This window comes from Hipposideros armiger, unplaced genomic scaffold, assembly GCF_001890085.2.
Source record: "Hipposideros armiger isolate ML-2016 unplaced genomic scaffold, ASM189008v1 scaffold_5, whole genome shotgun sequence".
Taxonomy (NCBI): domain Eukaryota; kingdom Metazoa; phylum Chordata; class Mammalia; order Chiroptera; family Hipposideridae; genus Hipposideros; species Hipposideros armiger.
Window position 1 is genome coordinate 5,401,475 of NW_017731355.1, and position 19,897 is coordinate 5,421,371.

The following is a 19,897-nucleotide window of genomic DNA, read 5'->3' on the forward strand; positions in this document are numbered from 1 at the left end:
GGAGTTTGAGTTTACCAACCAGAAAGCTTGCTAAATGCGAGGGGTGTGTGATAGGATTACTGTTAGGGCTTCTCCTGGCCCTAGTTTTTCTGTTCATCTGTGCTGGTGGAGTCTCACTGGTTAGCAAAATTATATTTCTAGAAAATTAACTCAAAAGTTTGCAACATGGAAAAACAACAACAAGAAAGCGAGCTAAAACATTAAAGGCAGTAAGCATTTAAAAAAGGCCCTCAGGCATTTGACTCAGAAGTAAATCTAAGATTTAAAAAATAAACCAAACTATAAATGTACCCAAAGAAGAGGGAAGAAAACAGAAAAGTAAACAATTTTAAAAGGAGGAACAGATTGGAGGGAAAGGGGGAACAGATTTGGGGAAAAGGAGTCAGTTCAATAAGAAATGAACTTTAGTAGCACTAAACAAAAAAACTACAGAGTACTTACTCTGCTTAGAAAATGAGCAACTGCATACAAAATACAAATATACCAATTTTCAATATAGTTTCATAATTAGTCTAAGACAATGAAACCCTGAAACTACCCAATAAGAAAACCCAGTATTTTTCAATGCCGCCCTGTTGGCAGCTCCCCAGTCTCGCTCCTCATGCCCTTCTCCCCTACCGGTCCACCGTCCCTGGCCCATCTGTCTCCCTTCCCCTCCTCCCTCCTGCCCCTGCCAGCACCAAACCGAAGAAAATGATTGGGTATGTGATGCCCTATCATTTAGGGTGTCCAAGAAGCCAGGCATGCAGTTCGATAATTAAGGATTCTGTGGCTTATCCAATGAGTCCACCTCCACCCATTCTGAAAATCCCTCCAGCTCTCTGTCACTGGACCAGCTTGAATCACTTGTAACCCCCACTCCTTCCCACTGCCTCCCCACATGTTCATCAACTTTGTCAGCAGGAAAGAAACGAAAGCCAGGCTGGGAAAAGGCACCTGAGAAAACAAACACACAACAACACAGGAGAAATAATTGTTTCAACATGAACTAAGTATTTCCATAATCACGCTATTGAGACTTCAAACTAGTTGAATGAATGAACAATAGACATTATTGGACTGACAATATATTGAAAACAATTCGCTCATTCTATCTTTTAGTTATGCCACAAATCAACTACAGTCAGCAATAAAAGAAATACTTTTATTAACTTTGTGGATCAAATCTTTAAGTTTTTCATATTCCATCATTATTCACACATCTCTAACAGTAAGACCTGACTTTTTCTAAAATGTACCAAATAGATAATTTTACAAAGTTTCTAAAGTCAGAGCTATATGCAAATTGAAATTTGGCACATAGCCTATTAAATAATATTCTTGTTAGGCAGTTGCATTTCATAGTCTTTTCCTGTACAGGTATTATAGAAAATAATAAATCATGACTATTTTTCAGTCTTTGAGAGACAAAAGGAACCACAGAACCATCTGCACTTTGATTTGATTAAAAAGTTGCAGGGGATGCCAAAGATAGGAAATGCTCAAATCCTGAAAAACGCCTTTTCTATTCCACGGTAGCACTAAAGCTCCAAATGGAAGGTGCGTTGTGTCAAAACCTATGTAAAAACAGACTGTTTCGGGACTCAGCAGTTTTTACTAACTACATGTACAATTTTCAAAGGCTACTACCTAAGTTACTTTTACCTCCACATGAAAAATGACTGCTCTAAACAAAAGCAGCCAGTCCTTGGAGAAAGCAATTTTCTGAGCACTGTGATGCTCTGGTGAGCACGTAACAGACGCAGGCTGCCCTGGCAATGGTGCCGTGGAGCTGGCGGAGAGAGGCAGGGCACGTGGCCCAGCGGCTCCACACGTCTGAACACTTACAACGCCCAGAGCAGCCTCTTCAGGCAATGTCTGCAGCATAGGGGCAGGAGAAACAGGCATCCTGGAGCCTTCCAAAACTGTACAGGTAAAGGAGTGATGGTAGGCAAGGACCAGCGCAGATCAGCTCATTGTCCCCACTTCAAATTGAAATGTCTAGAGTCAAATAACATTGCCATAAGAATAATCCAAGCATCACTCTTGCAGGTTTCTGTACTCTTCTGCAAAGATGAATCTGCATCTGGCTCCCTAAATAAAGCACCTTGGCAACTTAAGTAAACTCAAACACAGTTTAAGATCTTCGATCCAAACCATCAGCATCAAATTTGATAACCCAATCCTGTTTCTTAAAAAACTGATGAAAATATAAGAGACCACCCACATATGAATGTGAGTGGTCAGGTTTCATATGGTAACTATCCGGCTAAATACCCTAACGCATGCACAGAACCACCTTGTCTATACAGGTGCCTAATACTCTACAGAAGAATCAAACCTAAGACACTGAGCTCAGCAACATGCTGGAGGTGACAAGGAACCAGGGTACCCTAGAGGGACCTGGAAGAGTCAGCTGTACTAGCCACAGAACAGGACCTAAGGGCCCACGAAACTCTGGGTAGCTTAGGTCTTCATTCGTTTCCTCCACTGTAATCCAGATACGAAGCAATTACTTGTTATGTGACCCCAAAAGCTCTTTTTTCCCCCTCTCTTATTACCCACTCCCAATGCCTGAAAAGAAGTTTCTCCAATTGCACATGAGAAAATCACCTTACTATGCATCTCCCAAGGAAAGAAAACTTACTGTGGGTTCTTATGTCAATGAGAAGCCATAAACCATTTTCTGGAAGAGGTTACGGACCCCATCTTGGTCTCCTCACCTCTAGTGCAACAAGTAAATGAAAACAAAATTCCTGTTGGGTGGGTGTTATACTAACTTTGTTATACTAACCACCACCCGAACCTTCCCAGCAGATGTAGGACCAGACATCAGCCTGCATTAACAGTCACCTCCATCCAGAAAGCAAGGGGTATGAAGTGGCTTTTCAAGGGGGAGCTGGCAAACAAACTAATTCTACACTGGAGGGTTCTTCCCCACGTGAGACTCCTACAGGAAGTTGTCGAAGGCAAACTGCCAAGGTCTCCTGACAAGGAATGATCTCAGAGGGCACACCTACAACAAGAAGATGAGGAGGAGGGAGAAGAGAAGAAAGGAATGAAGAAAGAGGAGAAAAAAAGAGAAGAAAGACACTCATTCAACTTTAAAGTGAACCATTGGCAGGCATCCCATGTAAATTCCATGCTTTATACATCTATTAAAAACACTTGGCACTCAATAAATTACATCAGAGGATGTCACAATTACCAAGGTCAGTGGGCTGAAGGAGTCAGTTGTTATTTTCATTCTTATTTAAACAAAAGGCATCCCTCCAACTGAACACCCCTAGAGAATGATATCTACATATGACCACGTCCGGATTTGCTTTCTGGCCCCAATTCTCCTTAGCCGAAACACTGACCTAATCTCATTTTCAACAGCCCAATGCATTAAGAGAAACCGCCGGTTTTAAAGGTTAAAAATATAATCTGGCAGTTAACAGGTATGCTTCTACATTATATGCTCCACAGAAGCAAATATGTTTATTTTGCAGCCACACTATCCAAATCCAGAGCCTCTAGTAATGACCGAAGAAGCTGTGGCCGGCAAGGCTCCACCATGCCCCTGGGGAGAGATGGAAAAACCCAAATATGCAGAACCTACATGCACCAAGGGAACCCTCAGCAACAGACATGCCTTCCCCACATTCCTCTCTTACAGAGAGCTGAGTTACCTTCAACATAGGATTTATTTTATTGTATTTTATTTATAGGAATAAAATGTTTAGAAAGCATTTTCAGAGGATTCCCTTGGGTCCCAGTTTTCTACCTTTTAAATTTAGTGTTGTTTAATGATTACTGATTTTCAGAAGGATCAACAAGGCAAGCCTAAGCCATCAAAGACAGACTCAAGTAGACTCCATATACTGTATTTAGAAAAGCATAATCATAAACTATATTTTTTAAAAAATCCTCTACAGATCTTAAAAGTTCTCATCACAAGAAAAAAAATTATAACTATGTATGATGATGGATGTTAGACTTACAGTGTTGATCATTTTGCAATATATTTGCAAAATAGCAAATCATTGTTATACACCTGAAACTAATATAGTGTTATCTGTCAGTTATCTCTCAGTAAAAATAAAAAAAAATCCCTCTACAGAAATTTCTGCTTACTCATCAGTTAGCCTTGAACTCTGATGGTCCATCAGTACGCCGCACCTGAAACATTGTGGTTAACTAAAATCCTTACGATATAAAACTGAGATTAACTACTTGGTTCAATTTTCTTAACAAGCAGAAAATGCAGCATATTGTTAGTCTTTTACTTCTGGTCTAGAAGAGACAAGATTTCCAGCTTTTGAAATATTTTCTATTAGAAAGATAAAGGCTGTTTTCAATTTAATAATAGTCACCATGTGTAGCTAATACATTTATAACAGAAAGTCAAAAATGTCAGCTCTTGGAGAAATTTCACTTTAGACAGATCTTCAGTAATAAATTGACTTATCAACTACCAGCATTCCACCAAAATCTCTGGGCTACCATCTCTGAACATTATTTCTCATTTTGAGAAAATATCTGCAATTTCTGGATCTTTTTTTATTGAGAGCAGGTGCCCATAATACACCAGAAAGAAAAATCTACAAGGCAAAAGTAATCAGCCCAATACTCACCATAAGACAGTCTCTTATTATAATCCAATCAAAACTAAATGAACAAATTCATTAAGCCACTTTACAAAACCACAATTCACAAGTCAAATGGACGGCAGAGCTCACTCCCAAAGATTTGCACCCACACAGAGGAAGGAGTGCACCATTTCCCTTCTACTTGTTGGCACGTTGTGAGGCAGCATATGTGCTCACAGAACCAGATTTGTGTGTGTTTTATATTGAGAATACAGCTTGGAGGTTGCAGAGACACCACCAAGAATAAGGACCTTAATTCAGAATAATTTCTACCACCACACTGCTCTCCAATGGGTACGTCATTTTTTTTAATTTCACTACATTTCCCTTTTTATTTGTTATAAATCCCATGTATAACCTGAATTTTAGACATTTCATTATCTCTTATGGCTCCTATAAGAGCTGGAGTGGGAATGGAGAAAGGAGATGAATATTCATTGGAGAATTGTACAAGCTGAAGGCAGGATAGGAAAGTGGATGGGGGGGGGGAGCGGAATAAAAGGCATCAGGGAAGAAAGATGGCTGTATTCCTCTGCTGTACACAGCTCTCTCCAGCAAAAGGAACAAGAGTTTAATGACGAGATCTCTGGTCCCTCGTGATAATGATTTAAAAAAAGAAAGGAAAGGAAAAAATGAACTCAAGTTGGCTTCCAGAGTATCCCCAGCTGTCTTGTTTCAAGTACATAACAAGCTGTAGTCCACATGGTCTGATGGAGGGAAAAAGTCAACAAGCAAGTATGTTTGTGAGAACATGAAAAAAGAACACATCAAAGTTGGCTAAACAGCAAACAACATATATACAGTATAAGCACAAAGCTCTCTAAAAATCAAAGCAAAGGACTTGGAAAGGAGAAGATGCAGGGTGAAAAAAGCCCACAGACCCAGCCAACACACAGACACAAGAGCCAGCTGTGATAAGCATCAAGAAAAAATAATGGAAAGAATATTTATCTGTGACTTCAGAGTGGAAAGATAAGAAACCAGAGCAACTCATTTTGAGTAAAAAAATGAAGATTTATCACTGTCAAAACACGTTTGGATTTGTTGATCTTTCTAGGGAGATTTTTAATACTACACATCACGATCATTTAAAGCTGAAATACGAAATTACTCTGAGCTTCAGACCACATCCCTGTGCTCATCCACTTCAACCCCTTCTTTCTTAAAGTTTAAAAAGAAAATTGAAAAGTCACAGCATCTCATGTGAGCACCCATCCCATTTATGTGCTGACGAACTGTGCAATTTTCCTTGGAAGACACAAACAGGACAATACCTTTAAAAAGTTAATCAAAGAAATAGAAATAAGTACCTATTTAAAAGTTAATAATCCATTCTTTAAAACTGCAGCAGAGAGCACAGAAAGGGGCTACGAAGCCATCCATATAAGAATGCATGTATTTTCAGGGCAGCATTTCTTCATCCAGTCCATAAATATCACTGACTATCCCCCAAGTGCCGCTGGGTCCTATGCGAGTGCTCCGACACAAGGCAGGTGAGTGGGCCTGGGCCCGGACTGCAGGGGCTCCTTAAGAAGGGGATATTTACAAGGCATAGAGAGCTCATTAGAAACAATTGCTTCAGGCTGGAATAAAGAGGAGGAGTCAGAAATGCCATTATGCTGGAAGTGACACCTGAGTTAAACCTTAGAGGTGAGCAGGATGTGGCAGGCAGAGGGAACTTGGGTGCAAAAGCACAGATGAAGAAGAGGAAGGAAGTTCTATGAATCTGTAATGGGGGGGCTGGCCAGGAGATAGGCCCCAGGGGCAAGAAAGTAAGTTATCTTGGGCTTAACTGGGTGATACGTGTGTGAATTTAGTGTCCTTCAAAGTGTTCTTTCCTCTAAGTACCTACGAAATTTATTTTCAGAAGCCATGCCCTTAAGCACACATACTAGTCATTCAATAATTAGATCTTTTAATAACCGTGTATTTCTCCTCCCATATGCCCTGTTTGAACAGATAAGGACCTTAGAAATCACATGGCAATTCTTGGTCCTGCACCCCACCCCACCTCCCCAAAAAAGCAGAATTTGTGTTAGCTAACTTATTAAAATATATCTGCTCTGAGCAAGAAAAAATACCTTTGGCTTACTTTTTCTAGCATTAATCAAATTCTTAAAATGAAGGTCAGTGGCTAATATTCTTTTAAAAAGCAAGACAAATATTATGTATCGAATAAAATACAGAAAATACTTTTGCACATGGACAATAACTGAAAGTGCAAAAAATGGAAATAATATTCACATTGTGGGTGATCTTTCTTCCATCTTCCAAAATTTTCATTAATATTCTTTACGTATCATCTTTTTAGCAGACAGCTTTTTAAATTAATTCCATATTAGCTGAATATAAATGGCTTGCCTAAAAAAAATTTCCATTTACAAATTTATCAGAGGAGGAAAGCAAAATGATTAGTGTTAATGATCAGTGCTAACATTTATAACTTACGAGAATCCATGACATATAACTTAAAACTGGTGTAACCCTAGGAGAAATTGGGGTGAAATTACTACACAAGCAAAATTGAAGAGCACATGATTTATTAACTAACAACATGAATACTCAAGTGGATTAAAAAAAAAAACCCAAAAAAAACAACACACCACACAATTAGATCACAGAAAAATTCACTTCAACTGAGCATAAGGGGCCGGGAGAGCCCTTCTCCTGAGGGGGTGAAGCGCTATTGTCTGAATTTGCTCTGAATGGAGGTTAACAGGAAAAACAGGGGTAGGCAGGATCTGACCCTTTCCGTGGGTCTGAAAGAGAGGAACATAAAGGGAAGTGTAAGCAGGCAAAGCCATCAAGCAGTGAGGAGGGGACGGCTCCCAGCACGACTGTCCTCTACACTATTGTCCACCCCATCCCAGCCGATCCAGTGGGGAAATCGCCAGCATTTCTACTGTTATAATCCCAACTTCAGAACCTAATGCCAAACATTATGAGTTACCCTCTTCATATCATTATCAAAAGTTGACTACTGACAATGATGAAGAATTTATAGGTTTTGAGAAGTAGAATATGAATAAGTTTTAGAATCTGAGACTGGGATTCAAATTCCTGGATTTCAAATTCCTTTATTAACCGTGCAGGCTCCTAGGAGTCACTCAAACGTCCCAGCATCTACACTTCCCCATTTCTCCAATGCAGTTGACTTTAGGTCCTGAGGCCTGCTGAAATCCAGCACCCAGCACATGACAGGGGCTTGGCCCCTGCAAGCCTGTCACGCCATAAAAAGGACCCCAAGTTCTTACTGCCTCCTAGAGTCAGTCAATTGTCCAGGAGCCAGGAGAACGAAGTAAGGGGAAAGGCCCTCTGCTGAGACCCCTTCACTGCCCACAAAACGAGAAGCAAGCAGCTCTACACAGCTGCTCCTGAAGAAGAGGCTAAGAGGAGAACCAGGTTTTCTACCACAGTGGTCCCCTCGGAGCTAAAGAAGCCTGTAGGCTTGCCACCATGGCTAAACTCGGCACAATCAAGGAGCCATTTGATTTCCTATACAACACGGAGTCTGGATGCTTAATTACCTGGAACAGAATTTCCAACTAATAAACCCAAAACATGAGCTTTGACAGTCATGGGAGGAGGAGGGTGTGGGAAGATGGGCACAAAATTATTAAGGCAATGTAGATTTGTGTCTTTTCTCTCCCATCTGGGGAAAAAAATGAGTGGTGGGGTTTTGTAAAATATTTAAAACAGTGGTACACAGCTAGACAACCATTATAAGGCAGTAATTCAATTGAAGGGCATTCTAGTGTGTGTAAACTACTCAAGTGTCACCCTTGTGTGGTTTATTACATTATCAGAACCTCCTGATTGAATTACTTCCTTGCAGTTCTTCCAAGTCTCTGCTTTTTCGCCATATAACATCTAATATTGCTTATCAAGATGCTATATTTGTCCTTTGGTATTTTGTCATCTGATATCTGAGGATGCCTGTGTATTAAGAATGTTTTTTCAGAAACTCGGGGTCATATGCACCTCACCACATCTGTACACGACAAGGCTCAGCTGCCTCCACAGGAAGGCTGAAACTGTGCAGCATAAAGCTACGCCAGCTTCCAGAAGGGTCTAAGTCAACAGTTCCATCAAAGCCTTAACAATGGCATCTGGTCTACATTAACACTTAGAATAAACAAATAAAAGGCTTTTTTTTTTTTTTTCGTGGTCTGTGCTTTTCAGATTAGCTGAACTAGTGCCACTGCTGGAACAAGCTGTATTAAGTACTGTTAGCAAGAAGTGAAGAGAGGCTGTGAAGGTTTTTCCCCTTAATCAATACTAACAGGAAGATCAAACGACAGGAGAAATCAACATGCAGTGACATTAGCATCCAGGCAAAGACAGACCTTTACTTGAGAGGACAAGTGCTTGAAGCCCCTTTTCCAAGCTATAAACAAAATACAAGTGCTGGCCTCAATTACCACCAACAGTGGCAAATGAAAAAAAGAAACAAGAAGATTTCAGGGGTGCATGCCACAGCTGATGAGATCAGAGAGCTGTTCTCAGGAAGGAAGACTAACTCGATGAACTGCTTCAAAACCAGAGAAAGTTTGAATTATTTTGGATTATAGAAGTAGGTGTTCCTTGATGCATTAATTTAACTGTAATATATTCAGGTAAATAAGAAGGCAAATGTGAGGAAAATTCCTGGTTTTATTCCCTAGAGTTCATGTATTTAACTTTGTGAAAATACACCAGAAACACAATACATTAAGCAGGCAAAGTACATATGGAGGCAATTTCCCCCAAAAAAGTTCATATAAGTTGTAAACATTAAAAAAAAAAACAAAAAAAAAACCTTACTGGTAACTTCATTAAACAAGTGAAGGTTTATGTCACTGTGTTCAAAGTGAACACCCGGTAGGGACAAGATGTGCTTAAAAAATAAGGTGTAAAACTGCGCACACACACAGTTGAGGTAGGATTTACGAACCAGGGTGTTGGAAGTCAGAAAAGCCTGGGTTCGAATCAGAGCTCTGTCAAACGATCCGGGACAAGTTTCTCAACCACCATGCATGACTCAAGTTCCTCATCTATAAAATGATGAGTGATGGCGCCCACCTCCCTTGGCCAGACCCTCAGGAAGCCATGCATGAGCAGCGTTCTGCATAACACCTGACTAAGAGCAAGTACTCAGTGCAGGGTACCAAGCCACCGTCTCTGTGCACCTCCCCAAAGAGAGAAAGAACCGGCCACTATGTAACAACAGTTTAGCCAAAATTTCTTCATTTTTGCAGGAGAAAAAAAAAGAGAGAGAAAGCTCAGATCCTGCCTGATGTTCCCTCTAAAGATTTTAAACTGTAGGTCTCTGACCAGGGACCTCCACTTCAACTGAAAAGGAGCAGAGGGCCCTGAAGATGACACAGAGGTTGAGATGGGAGCAACGGGCGAGGTTAACAAGACAGCAATCAGAGAGACCCCGTATCTACTGCAAACATCTTAAGAATATAAAGCTGCTCTGCTCTGCTCTCCCGGCAACGGGGTCAGTACACCACCGGAGGGCTGTTTTATGGGCAACACCCGTCCCACCTGCCCCCACACTTCTGCTACTGGCATAGCTGACCCAGAGACAGCCAAGACCCTGGGCTGCAGTGACAGCCTGAAGGAAGAGCGCCCATCTAGTCCTTCCCAACGGTGATTCACGGGTGGTTTGCACACAGCCTCCTTGGAGGCTGGGAAAGGAGGGCCGTGGGGCTGCAAGTCCTCTCCTTCTGTGGACAGTGCATGTGGGGACACCCTCATTTAGGTGTTCAGGGAAAGCGAGGCTCCCGAGGACAGCTGGCTGACTGCGTGAAGATGTTTTGATCCCTGATGGCTCTGCTGGGTGAGGTTCATTGGTTGTTCCAGCACAAGTTAACAAAACACACTACTGAGTGTGTTTATCCCACCATCACCACCTCTCAGGGGAAGGCTAGAGCCATTATGAGCCACCATGAAGGGAGACAAAGGTGATGGGAAATGCATGACAAAAGAGAAAAGGCAGCTCAGTTTGGAGATTTCAAACAAGATAGGCCGTGAAGATGCGTTAACTCACCGACTCAGAGAGCTGAAACTGGGCCTACTACCTCCATCTGGAATAGCCAATATACATGAGCTTTGCATCCTGTCATTTCATCACCCAACTGCAGTGTGAAAACATTCTTTGAGTCCATACCTCAGCCTGCACTGCAAGATGCTCTTAGAGATTACCTCCCCTACTCAACTCTCTGTTGGTTCTATTATTTCAGGTCCGGTGGCCTTTAAAGGTCTGAAAATCTGTGTCATGCATTAGCTGTCCTGGGCTAAAGTTGCTTGTGTCTGAGTCTACCAGAAGCATGATTCTCAGCTAAGGGAGGCCACTCCTCAACTGTGGAGCTCTCAATGAATTTCAGGAGATAATACTGATTACAGAGATTAACAAATGCAGAGAAGAGTTGTTGATGATTTATACATGATAAAGTACCTCTACAAGCACTTTTGTTAACTAAGATTTTTCAGATTATACAGTACTTAAGGTTTGGAATAACTTATCTAAAAGGCTAAAACTGTGCTTATTAAAATAATAAATAACCTAAAGGAAACAAAAAACAACTCAATTAAAACTCAATGAATTATTTTATTTTAGTCTGTCAGCTCTTGATAACTGAAACACATGCAAGCAGTGGTGTCTGAGCTGCCTACTGTCATGTAACAAATCACCACAAACACAGTGGCTGGACTGGCGGGGGGCTGGCTGGAACTCCTCTCCTTTACAATCTCTCCCCTACCAGAGCCTCTCTCTCCAGCAAGGTGGTCAGATTTCTTTCTATGGCACTGGCCTTGTAAGAGGGTGTTATTGGCTTGTATTTATGTATTGAAGTCCTAACCCCCTGTACCTCAGAATGTGACTGTATTTGGAGACAGGGTCTTTAAAGAGGTAATGCACATTAAACTAGGTCCTATGGGTGGGCCCTCATCCAATATGATTGGTGTCCTTATAAAAGGAAGGGCCACCAGGGATGGGCCAACACAGAGAAATAGCCATCTGAGAACAGAGCAAGAGATAGCCGTCTGTGAGCCAAGGAGAGAGGCCTCAGGAGAAACCAAACGTGCTGACACCTTGATCTTGGACTTTTAGGCCCCAGACTGACGAGAAAATTAATTTCTATTCTTTAAGCTACCTGGTCTCTGGTATTTTATGGCAGCTGTAGCAAACTAATACATAGGACAAAAAATGGAAATGACAATACCCCTTTAAGGCGACATCCGAAAGTCACAAAGCTTCACATCCATTACAGACTGGTCAATGCAAATCACAAAACTAGTCCAGATTCCCCTCCTGACGGGAGGTCCAGAACGCACATATGTTGGCCGTATTTGAAGACAATAGGAGAAGAAGTCAAAACCCTGAGCTCTCTGATCTCCAACTGGCTGCAAGACCAACTGGGAAAGCTGGGTCATGTCCACCTCAATCACATGGCCTTTAGGTACAGTCCTTTTATTAGATGGTTTACAGGGTCAAGCAACTGAAAACTTATTACGTGAAAATAGTTCAAGTATATGAAAACTGTTGAGAGGCATAAACTGCTAACAAACACAGGACAGTTATCCGTATGGTACTGTCACTCTCCTGCATACCCTATGCTATTGGGGAACAATACAGATTCCATTTTGAATTCTATCTAAGACCATGTAATAACAAAAGCACCCCAACTATAATGTAATCTCATGTGCTACAGCAAGGATCCAGTCTGCCTCATTTTCTGGAATCTGGAGCAAGGCATTCTCCTGTGTGTCTATAATCTTTGTGCACAAAGGGCCTTTCCTCAAGGTAATCAATCAATCAATCAAGTGCTCCAGAAAACCCTAATTGCATACCCATCACAAGCTCCATGTTTTATAACTGTGTAGCAGGAAGCACGAGAGGCCAGGTACAGAGGAAAAGGAGGGACCTCTAAGGCTCCTTGGAGGTGCTTGATAATAGCAAACAACTATTTTAGACCAACAGCCTAGAAGCCAAACACACAACTGCCTGCTTTGGATGGATTCTATTAAACTAGCATTAATTAGAGTGGAAATACAAAGCTTGAAATAATGACACTTATCCTGAAAACAGATTCTGCATGAGCAAAAAGCAAGGAACAAACAGAGTGTTTGAGAGTACAAAGCATTATGTGGATGGCTGGAAATAAAACCTCAATAGAGAATGACTTGCAATAGTCTTAAAACCTGCTCCAGAAAATACCCCTGATGCATACTTATTAAGTTTGTCATCCAAGAGACTTGTATGCCATAGTATTTCCAGCCATCATTAACAGGCACTAATGACCATAGCTTCTCAGCGCCACCGTGGTGCACTGCAATGCAGCTCAGAGCAGCTGGTGGAATCAGAACAGATGGCCTGCTTCCCTTTAAGGCAGAACTTTCTGCAGGTGACAAAACGACTGTTAGGTGACTGACAAAAAGAAAAACAAAGGGTTCAACTGGAGTATCTGATGTCAGTGAAGTATGTGGTTAGTACTGCAGGGGTCCTTTAACTTGGGCTCTTAAGGCTGGGAGGACTGTTGAGAAAGCTGTATCTGTGCTACAGAATCGGTGTTCCTTTCAAATCGAGAAACATTCCCTGAGCCCCAGAGACACCTCTGTGCCGAGTGGAGTGCTGGAGTGTGCCACAGAAATCCATCCCTTCAAGACACTCGGTGAGTACCTACCGCGCACCTGAAAAGGTGTGCCCAGCACTCTAAGGGGGGTGGAAGTCAGGGTCCCTGCCCTCCAGGGGCAAGTTTCAAAGGCAAGCCCGGAGAGTTGCCATGAACTCTAGTGGGATGCAAGTACCACTCCAGGCAGGCACGTGGCAAGCAGCACAGAGGACTGAGCCCTGATTGTGTCTAGGAGTGTTTAATATGTGTCCTTATATGTATTTACACTTCTGTTTTCCCTTTAGCAAATTGTGTATATACGTTGCCTCCTTAACTAATGCAATACTCGGAATCCTTTGGCTATAAGAGCAGAACCCACTCAGAGTGACTTAAACAGAAAAAATTAAAATTGAAAAAGGTAGGCACTCTCAGAGGACACAGGACTGTTTTCTCAGAAAAGCTTTTCCTGATTATTCTGTCTACAAGGGCCTCCCAATACCTTATGCCTAGCATTTTACCCCGCCAGTGCCCCACTTCTGCCCACACAACCACGTCTTCCCACTTATCCTGCTTTATTTTCCTCATAGCATTCTGTGATTAAATGTTTTATCTACCTGTTTGTGGGCTCACCTGCCATCGCCCATGTGGGCAGGGTCATTGTCTATCTCATCTGCTGCTGTATGTGGCCCAGTGCCTAGGGCAGTGCTGGTCCTCGGTCAGTATCTTTGAGTCATTGAATGAACAAATGGCCAATCACACAGAACTTTGGGAAGGGGATGCAACAAGATCCCATGAGGGACCAGAACCAGAAACTGGAACCAAGACAGCTGCCTGCTGGCTCACACTTGTACCTCTCTTTGCCTGTCTCCCCGGCTCCAGCCTCAACTTCTCCCTCCACTTCCTGCTGTATCCCTCTTTGATTTCTCCACTCCCATTTCAGAGCTGAAAACCCTGCTGCAGTCTCCCATACCCTTAGGATAAAATCCAAAATCCTTCCAATAACTTATAAGCCCTTCACGACTTATTCCCGTCATCCTCATCTCTCACATTATTTCATTCAACCACTCTTTGCTAGCCTTATGGGGCCTTTCTCTGTTCCTCCAAGGAGAATTTGGAGCACATGACTTTGGGTCTTAGAAAACAGAGTCTCCTCTTCCTAGAGCACTCTTTCCCTCTCACCGCCATAGGCCATCCTCTTCTCATCCTAGCATGGGGTTAGATGACACTGCTAATGTGTCCCCCATCGCAGCTTATGTTCTAAATTGCTTCCTATCTCCATAACTGGACTGGAGGCTCCGCAGACAAGGGCCAGCCCTGTCTTGTTCACTACAGCATCCTTTAGTGCTGACACATAGTAGATGCTCAAATGTTTGTCAAATAAGTAAATGAACTGTGTTATCAGTAATGGCTGTTCACGAAGGGGCTGTGTGAAGAGTAGGGTAGCAATTCACAAGGGCAGGGAACATGTCTGCCTTGTCTAGCTGTATCCCACGTGCCTGGAAAAGTAGATACCCAATAAATTTCTGAGGAATAAATAAATTCCTGGTTTGCCTGATGTAGCTCCACACCTTTCTGTTCCACTTAAGAAAACATAACAGAATGAAAGTGGGTAAAAAAAGTACATTATTAAAGGGGCACCTCTGAATCACTTGAAAGATCCACACTTTATTACTCATTATAAATCACTGGCCACATACCTCAAAACTGATCACATATGAGGTAGTTGAGGCAGGGGTTGAGAATAGCTGATTTAGACAAAACTAAGAAATATGAAGCACTTTCTGCTCTCCTTATTTTATTTTCTAGAAGATGAAGGTGACAATAAACCCCCAGTAAGAACTAATAACAGAATCATTCTTACCCTCACTTTTCTTTTTATAAAACAGGTTCTGCACAACCAAGAGAAACCTTTCATTAAATTGAAAGATGTTAAAAATACCTTTTCAGTTATTTTTCTCCCATACCAATGCAGTCCACCAAGTTGCTGTGGTCTCTGTCCAAAAGCCAACCTACAGCCCCACATACTTACTTCAGGGAGGCTACTGCCCATCCCCACACAGCAGCTACGAAACCACCGGCCCAGTGTGACAATAGTATTAGTCTCCCTCAAATACAGCAACTGGTATATATTTAGGTTTTGGGGGTCTTTTCTGTGTACGTTTTATCTTTTGCATAAAATATGTTTGGTAAAGTTGCTGGGACCTGAATCAACCCAGTTTTATTTTTGTTTACATAAAACGTCCCCAAGTATTGATCCCATGATGAAATACAGCCAAAAATGAAAAGTTCTAATGAAGGCTTCAGTCTCGGTGTGTTAAAGAGAGAAACAAATAAATCTGAGAAAGCCAGACGAGAAACCACACAGACAGCCACATGCCCCAAACAAGGCTAAAGTTAGGAAAGGAATATATAGCAACCCAAAGCCAGTAACATGGCCCGTAATAGCCTACAGAATTAGATGCTCCATCCACACCAACAGATCTGAGCTCCTCAGATCGCCCCACCGTGAAGTGATGCGGAGTGAGAGTAAAGACTGTTTTATTTAAAGAAAAAAAAAGTTCAAAGGCTTTTTAGTCTATAAAGGACACTAGTGTTTGATGTCTTTGGGCCCAAATTACAGAGGAGGAGGAGAAAAGGAAAAGTGTTAGGGTGTATTTTAAGGTTTCTTATTACTACCAAGGGGAGGGGTTGTCAAGGCAAAGTGCCAAGACTAAAACAAAAACAGCATATAGAAACCAGGAGCTGTTTGTTTAAAAAGCTAGAGACCATAAACTCTTCAAGCAACAGCCCTCTTTGTCTAATCTGCTTCCTTACCATCCAAATGGCAAAAGGCAGGTACTCCCTGACCTTTAATTTAGCCTTTTGTAGACACTGGTCAGTTTCCACTAAAGTACCTCATTTTAACTTTGAATGAGTGTGTGTGTGTGTGTGTGTGTGTGTGTGTGTGTGTGTGTATGTGAGCCAAGGATCCCTTTGGCAATCTGGTAAAGTCTCCTGGGCCCTTCTAGGAAAAATGTTTTTAAATGCATAAAATATAAAGGATTACAAGTAAAATCAATTGTACTTAGTTATCAAGATAGTTTTAAATTGTGATACAATAGTATATGTACTTCTGTATTAATGCATTAAATAACAATACATGTACTTCTGTATTAATGCATTAAATAACAAATCTAGCAGCAAGTCTATTTGTTGCCTATACTCATAGTTGAATTAAATGCTAAATTTCAGTTTGACTATAGAAAAAACAGAGATGCAATTTTCTTCCCCATCCAAGCTCAAGGACTCCCTAGACTGCACCTGTGGACCCTCGGTTAAAAACCCTTTGTTAAAAGAGTCACTAGACATACATTTTGTGAAGCATCAATCAAACAAAAAATAGTCTTGCAAAATGCATTATCCATTGAACTGTGAGGTTAGGGTAACTAAAAGTAAGTAATATCCAAAAACTATGATGGGCCACTAGTCAGCAAGAGAATTGCATGCTTCAAATTGAACCCACAAAGGGATTCAGCTCCCCTCATGCAAGCAACAAAAACACCTAACCTCTGAGGTGTTTAAGCTCTGAGGAGCTGACAGCAGGTTGGAATCTGTCCTGAAGTGCGGAAACCTTGACCTGGCAGTGTAGTGATCCAGCTCAACTATGAACTTGAAAAAGAATCTCCTTCCGTCCTGGAGCCTCAGTTTCTCCATCAGTAAAATAAAAGGCCTGACCATGTAACCATGACTTGTTAGGCTCCTGCCAGCTCTAAAATTCTATTATCAGATTATCTCTTCCTTATACTGGCTACTTCAGCCTATTTAGATTCATCTTAAAACATCATTGCCTTTCTTAAACTTGGAACATATTTTTACCAAGTTTGAATGCCCTCATGCATAACCTAACACCAATGAGCCAGATATATGTATACCATTAAAACTTTTTTTAAAAAGCCTGTTTTGCACATTTCTACTTCATAAAAAGTAATCCACAGCATTTGTTTTTTCTACTATTTAAACAAACTTCCCATTCAAATTCTAGCATCATCACCTCAAGAATATACAAAATCAACATAAGCTGAGCTATCTAGAATGTTAACTCTACATTCTCCACTTTTCGGCCAGTGAACACTATTACAGGGTATAGACCAGGAAAGCCTCTGACTACCTAATCTAATCATATTTCATTATTGCTAAAGAAACAAAGACAGACGGAGGGACGAAGCCAAAATCACAAAGTCAGTCTGCGAGAGAGCAGGAATTCAATCCAGATCTCCTGACTGCACTTTAATGCTCTCCACAGTACACTGAACTGCCTCTCAAATCCTGACACACTTCCCCAACTTTAACAGTTTAGCGAGGTTTAAAATAAATAGCAAAAAGACCTGACAGGCCATTTTCTCTACCTTCAATTATGTCATGGGGACAATAAAGAGTTGAAATCATGAAATAATTAAATTCTACTTACCTGTCAAGAAAGTGATGCCCTTACTAGAATCCTAACCATCTATTGTATAACACATAAGAAGACACATTAGTATTTGTATATGGATACAGAAATATGCATATATAGCTCTTCCCATATACATGTACAGACATATATATTGAGTCATCGGGCAAGTCATGACGTATTTTTCTGTTTTTGAATGCAAAAACGCTTCATGAATTTCTCAACGAACCAATATATACATAGACATATGCATATATAGTTCTTCAGCCTGCTCTCCAGGAGTCCTCAGTAAATTTTACTAAGAGAGCAAAAACGGATAGTCACACAAGTTTGTTTTTTTTTAAGCATTGTATTTTATAAGCAAACGCTTCTTTCAATATCAATGTTGAGCACTTTTAGATCTCAAGATTAATTTTATCAATAAGAAAAGCTACTAGAAACTCTCTATTTACCAATATTTACGTCCTAGATGATCAAACAGGCAAAGTTGATATTAATTTTTATTTGTTATTATTGTTTTAAGAGGGAGGGCACTGTCTCAAGTCCTAAGGATGGGATATGAATTAGTAGGATCTTTTTAAAGTCTACCTACCTTCTCACTAGTTCCCCGGGATCTTCAATGCATTCAATATTACTAGAGTCAAAAAACCTACTCTCAAAAAAAGAAGAAAGAAAAGACTACAATTCTTCTAAAGTATTCAAAAACCAGACTAGCATCTTAGCAGCCTGGTCTCAACTCGCATTTCACTTTCTCAAAAAGACCTGCCCTGATCTCCTAGCTAAAGAAAGCAATACCTGCCTAGAGCAGACATTCTCTAAGTTAACCCACTTCTGTTGAGAGCTTGGCAACACCTGAAATCATCATTTATTATTCATTTGTTTAGGTGTTTCTTTCTGTTTAAGCCTACCACTCCACACTATGAAAGCTCCTTGTTCCTTGTAGGCTGGATCCTCGATGTCTACACAGAGCAGGCACATAGTAGGCGCACACATAACTGTGGCATGTCTGGCCCAAAATATTAAAGTAAGTGCCAACTATGTCATACTCAAGGTCTCCTGGAAAAGCATTTGTAAAGGACAGAGCACATCCAATTGGCAATGCATTTCCACAGCCTGCTTTAGAGTAAGCCTATGATACCAGGACAATCCAGGGTATAAATCCTTTCCAGGGCTTTGAAATGTCCTGTACTTCCAGCTATGAATACAAAACCTCTCCAGGCCCACTCACACATTGCTTTTCTGAAACATCTCAATAATGATTTCCTCAAAAGGAAATATGTAATGAAATAAAGTTCTGGCATAAGTTAATCTTTCCTGTCAGGTTCACAATGTTAAACATACTTTAAAGCCAGTCACACAAACAAACCCAAACTCCACAAAATTAGGTTGAGCTGAGATTACGTAAGACAAACTAAACTCTGTCTTTTCTTCCTGTCATCCCTCCCTCCTTTCAGTGAACCCAGACATCTGTCTTCTAAGTGCAATCAGATGCAGGTAAGAAGAAACGCTTATCTGCACACAGCTTCAAAATAATGAGATTTCCAATAATATTCCACTTAATGCTGTAGCAACAAAGTGAGAAAGGCTAGACAACTTTGAGCTGTACTGTGTCTGGAAGCTTCACTTAAAAATACTTCTCTCTGAAATTATTTTTAAGTCGGCACTTACTTCAAGGTGTTTAGTTATCAAAACACGTTTTTCAGAGTTCCTTGAGTTTTTCTATACCCATGACTCCGCATGTGTGTGCTGAGCTTACTTATCAGCACCCATCATGTTCTGAATACAGGTCTTTCAACAGAGAAGGCCAAAAGCCCAAGTTCCCGGGAATGATACATTCAAAGGAAAAAAAATAATCCTTTCTCCTCCCATACTAAACCCTAGTTGCTCCTTCTCCCGGGTTTCCTGTACTTCCCTCTCCCCATTCCGCTCCCCTTGCACTGCCCACTTTATCCTTTCATTTGGCGAAGCCTTTCTCCCGGCTTATTAAGGGTAAACAATAGAAATGTCACAAGGAAACTCAGGAAGTAGATGAAGTCTCTAATCGCTGCCGTTTAACGATTGTAGATAATTACTATCTTCAAAATGTGGTTTTCACCAGCGGAGAGGGAGCCGAGGCGGGCGAGGCTGGCGAGCTCCCCGCCGGCCGCCGGGAGGACCTCTGCGAGGCCGCGCGGCCCGGGGCGGAGGGACAGAGGGGATGCGGCCCCGCGCCGCCGCGCGTCCCTGCCCCCTCCAGGACGCTCCCCGCGGGCAGAGCC

General features: G+C 41.4%; 1 protein-coding gene across 1 annotated transcript in view; it reads right to left on the minus strand.

Annotated features, from left to right (window-relative positions):
* Positions 1–19,897, minus strand: part of PELI2 (pellino E3 ubiquitin protein ligase family member 2) — a 161,447-nt gene that overhangs the window by 140,441 nt on the left and 1,109 nt on the right. The gene's annotated exons all lie outside the window — the stretch shown is intronic.